Source organism: Penaeus vannamei, chromosome 18, assembly GCF_042767895.1.
Source record: "Penaeus vannamei isolate JL-2024 chromosome 18, ASM4276789v1, whole genome shotgun sequence".
In the NCBI taxonomy this organism is placed as follows: domain Eukaryota; kingdom Metazoa; phylum Arthropoda; class Malacostraca; order Decapoda; family Penaeidae; genus Penaeus; species Penaeus vannamei.
The window spans coordinates 28,807,871-28,812,870 of NC_091566.1; the positions used below are offsets into that span (position 1 = coordinate 28,807,871).

At 41.8% G+C, this 5,000-nt stretch overlaps 1 long non-coding RNA gene across 1 annotated transcript in view; it reads right to left on the reverse strand.

The window, feature by feature from the left end:
* Positions 1–307: 307 nt before the first annotated feature.
* LOC138864866 (uncharacterized) overlaps positions 308–5,000 on the reverse strand; it is a 34,401-nt gene continuing 29,708 nt past the window's right edge. Inside the window, exon 3 of the long non-coding RNA XR_011399254.1 lies at positions 308–2,016. This is a non-coding gene — a long non-coding RNA (uncharacterized lncRNA). The remainder of the gene's footprint in view (positions 2,017–5,000) is intronic.

A 5,000-nucleotide genomic window follows, 5' to 3' on the forward strand; every position in this document is an offset into this window, starting at 1 on the left:
CAGGATAGATGATTTAATAGATGATAAATATAGCTACCTCTAACTAGATTAAATACGTAATATTTCACTATTTTATGAAATGAGAGAGCAGAGTACACTACAAAAAGATAGAATAAATAATACACTCGCTTGCTTCTTTATTTTGAAACATACATACGCGCTTTCTGTTTCCAAAATTGCAATTATATTATGAAAAATTTCTTTTTAACGTTTATTTTTAAACACGTGATATTTCATAGCATTTTCTCCCCGCGAATAAGGGTTATGCATACAAAATAAAAATGCCTATACATTCTTTCTTCTTTCTCTTGCTATGCCTTTCCCTCGATGAAAGATTGACAGCGACCCGAGCAAGCAGCTGGGTCAGAGGTCACCTGCAGGTCACTTTACAGGTCAGCAGAACAATGTCATCACTTGACGCGGCCTTTATCAATGAGATGCAATTGCTTCATGAATGGAAAACAACAGCCGTCACATCAAACAATTTGTTTTATTACCATAAGCGACTTACATGAAAGTGTTTAGAAATACAGAGAACGTTAAGCATTATAACAAATACACATATGAATAACCACACACACACACACATGCCCGCACACACACACACACACACGCACACACACACACACGCACATACACACACACACACACACACACACACACACACACACACACACGCACACACACACACACACACACACACACACACACACACACACACGCACACACACACACACACACACACACACACACACGCCCGCCCGAACACATACACACACACTCACGCACACACGCACACACATACATACATACATACATACATACATACACACACACACACATTCACACACACACACGCAAGGTATAGTGTTCCTTGCTGAAAACTATAACTCCCGGTGAAAAATGTGGAGACGTTAAATCAACGAGAATATTCATAAGCGTCGCATGCAAATATTGACATACTTGCATCCTGTGATTCCCATAAATATGATTCATCCCTTTTCTCTGTCTGTCTGTCTCTGTCTCTCGGTCTCTCTCTCTCTGTTTGTCTCTCTCACTCTCTCACTCCCTCTCTCCCTCCTCTCTGTTTGTCTGTGTCTCTCACTCTATTTCTCTCTCTCTCTCTCTCGAGCGCGCTTCTATTTCTGTCTATGTTTGTCTCTCTCTCTCCTCTCTCTTCTCTCTGTTTCTCTCTTTGTTTGTCTGTGTGTCTGTTTCTTTCTCTCTCTCTCTTTTCTATCTTTCTCTCTCTCTTTTCTATCTTTCTCTCTCTCTTTTCTATCTTTCTCTCTCTCTCAATCTTTCACTCTCCTTCTTTCTTAGTTTCTCTCTCTCTCTCTTTCTCTCTCTCTCTCTCTCTCTCTCTCTCTCTCTATCTCTCTCTCTCTCTCTCTCTCTCTCTCTCTCTCTCTCTCTCTCTCTCTCTCTCTCTCTCTCTCTCTCTCTCTCTCCACACACACACACACACATATATATATATATCCATTTATTCATTTATCTATTTATGTCTGTGTATTCATATCAACAAGCGCGCACAACGCACACACAAGTGCAGCGCGTATGTATATGCGTACACCCGAGAACGTGGAAATCAGTGTATGAATGTTAAGTGCGTAAATCGGCTTAGCCCAGTCTCCCCTCCTCGCCATCGCGGACGAGATACAGGATGTCGCGCCGGCCCCTAAGTACTCTTGGCGCCATCTGTATATGTAGCGAATATCGCTAAGAACATCGCTAAAGTTTAGCGCGCGGTGCCTTTTGTTGTTTTTGTAACCCGTCCGCTATGCTAAGCGCTGGCCGACGCTTGTAGACGCTAGGTTGGCAATGCTGCGTAAGTTCCATGGATCTATTGTTGGTAGCACTGCTTTCAGCACACCTCCAATCCTGCCGCCCACGTTTGTATGCATGAGGGCGGGGGCGGGCGGGGGCGTGTGTGCGTGTACTGACAGGGAGAGGTTCCTGGGACGTGCGGAGGGCGGCTGGATGTTGTAGGCGCAGCAGACATGCGATTTCGTTCTGCGAAAATGTCACTATTGATCAGCTGTCTACGGAGAACGATGCGTCACGTTTTAAAAAAGGGAAAAATGGGTTTAGACTGTCTGGCTGTTGAGCATATGATTTCAGAATGTATATCATACCGTAATGCTACAGGGATGAATTTTGATCCTAACAAAACCAAAAGATGAAACACATAAATAAGAAATGCTAAAAACAATTTTGCAATAAATAACAACGGAAAAAAAAATCCAAACCCCTTTCAACCGAACAACCAATCACACCCCCCCCCCCCCCCAATGCAGCGAGGCCAACCACCGCTACCACCGAAGGGACCAATCGAACGTGGCCAGAAGGGGGGGGGGGGGGGGGGGGGGGGGAGGGGGAGAGGGGAGAGGGGGGGATCGATGCAGTGGAGTCTGAAATTTGTCGAAGGAGAGTCGGGTTAAGATTAAAGTCTGCCTGCTTTACGTCGTTCTCGAGACATGTATATGTATTTTTTCTTTTTTCTTTTTTTCTTTTTTTTTTTTACTCTCTCTGTCTCTCTCTCTCTCTCTCTCTCTCTCTCTCTCTCTCTCTCTCTCTCTCTCTCTCTCTCTCTCTCTCTCTCTCTCTCTCTCTCTCTCTCTTTCTTTTTCTCTTTATCTTTCTCTCCTTCCATGTATAGAAGGAAGGTGGGAGAAGGGAGATGGGACGAGGAAGAGAAAGGAGGGGAGGAGGAGGAGGAGGAGGAAGAAGAAGTGGGAAAGGAGACGGAAAAGTAGGAAGAGGGGAGAAGGGGGGATGGATGGATGGCGACTGAGGAAGGAGATGGAGGGGGGATAGAGGAAAAGAAGAGGAGGATAGATAAGGAGAAAAGGAGGGGATGGAGAATGATGGGAGAGGGACTGCGAACACGGGAGGGGGAGAGGAGAAGGATAAGCAAGAGGAAGAGGAGAAGGGGGTGGAATAATCATAATAAGAGGTGGAGGAAGAGGACAGATAGGGAGGATAGAGAGGGAAGCGGAAAGAGAGGAAGAGAGGAAGCAGGGGAGGATGGAGGAAGAGAAAGAGCGAGGAGTAAGTTATTGGAAGAGGATGAGAAGATACGAGAAGTAGGAAAAATATATCCTTTTTTGACACTGATGACTAATATTGATTTATATAACCAATTTTTTTCTTTCTTTTTTGTCATATCTATTCTGTAGTATTCATATATTCATTATATATACCCAACCACCGTGCTCTCCTTACATAGTTTATCTTTGTCCTATAGATTATTCTATTTTGTGAAACACGTTAGACACACACATACAGATCTAAGTCGATAAATGAATAACATAATACACGTGATACATTCAAACAAATAAGTAAATGGTTAAATGGAAAGATGAATACCACACACACACACACACACACACACACACACACACACACACACACACGCATACACACACACACACACACACGCACACACACACACACACACACACACACACACACACACACACACACACACACACACAAACACAAACACACAAACACACACACACACACACACTCATATGTATCTATGTGCGTGCGTGTGCGTGTACGACTGAACCACCATTTCCTGTTCACACCGCTCTACTTGAACGCCCTATGTAATTCTCCGAGGCTAAGTGAACAAAACCCTCCGTCTCTCCCCCCCCCCCCCTTATTCTCGCGGTTTAAAGAGTTATCGGCTCGGAGGCGTCGGAGGGGCGAAAACGTCCCTTTTTGCTCGTGATAACATTCGATAATCTGGTGAGAATTTTCGATAATCTGGCGAGAATTTTCGATAATCTGGTGAGAATTTTCGATAATCTGGTGAGAATTGTCGATAATCTGGTGAGAATTTTCGATAATCTGGTGAGAATTTTCGATAATCTGGTGAGAATTTTCGATAATCTGGTGAGAATTTTCGATAATCTGGTGAGAATTTTCGATAATCTGGTGAGAATTTTCGATAATCTGGCGAGAATTTTCGATAATCTGGTGAGAATTTTCGATAATCTGGTGAGAATTTTCGATAATCTGGTGAGAATTTTCGATAATCTGGTGAGAATTTTCGATAATCTGGTGAGAATTTTCGATAATCTGGTGAGAATTTTCGATAATCTGGTGAGAATTTTCGATAATCTGGTGAGAATTTTCGATAATCTGGTGAGAATTTTCGATAATCTGGTGAGAATTTTCGATAATCTGGTGAGAATTTTCGATAATCTGGTGAGAATTGTCGATAATCTGGTGAGAATTTTCGATAATCTGGTGAGAATTTTCGATAATCTGGTGAGAATTTTCGATAATCTGGTGAGAATTTTCGATAATCTGGTGAGAATTTTCGATAATCTGGTGAGAATTTTCGATAATCTGGTGAGAATTTTCGATAATCTGGTGAGAATTTTCGATAATCTGGTGAGAATTTTCGATAATCTGGTGAGAATTTTCGATAATCTGGTGAGAATTTTCGATGATCTAGTGAGAATTTTCGATAATCTGGTGAGAATTTTCGATAATCTGGTGAGAATTTTCGATAATCTGGTGAGAATTTTCGATAATCTGGTGAGAATTTTCGATAATCTGGTGAGAATTTTCGATAATCTGGTGAGAATTTTCGATAATCTGGTGAGAATTTTCGATAATCTGGTGAGAATTTTCGATAATCTGGTGAGAATTTTCGATAATCTGGTGAGAATTTTCGATAATCTGGTGAGAATTTTCGATAATCTGGTGAGAATTTTCGATAATCTGGTGAGAATTTTCGATGATCTGGTGAGAATTTTCGATAATCTGGTGAGAATTTTCGATGATCTGGTGAGAATTTTCGATAATCTGGTGAGAATTTTCGATAATCTGGTGAGAATTTTCGATAATCTGGTGAGAATTTTCGATAATCTGGTGAGAATTTTCGATAATCTGGTGAGAATTTTCGATAATCTGGTGAGAATTTTCGATGATCTAGTGAGAATTTTCGATAATCTGGTGAGAATTTTCGATAATCTGGT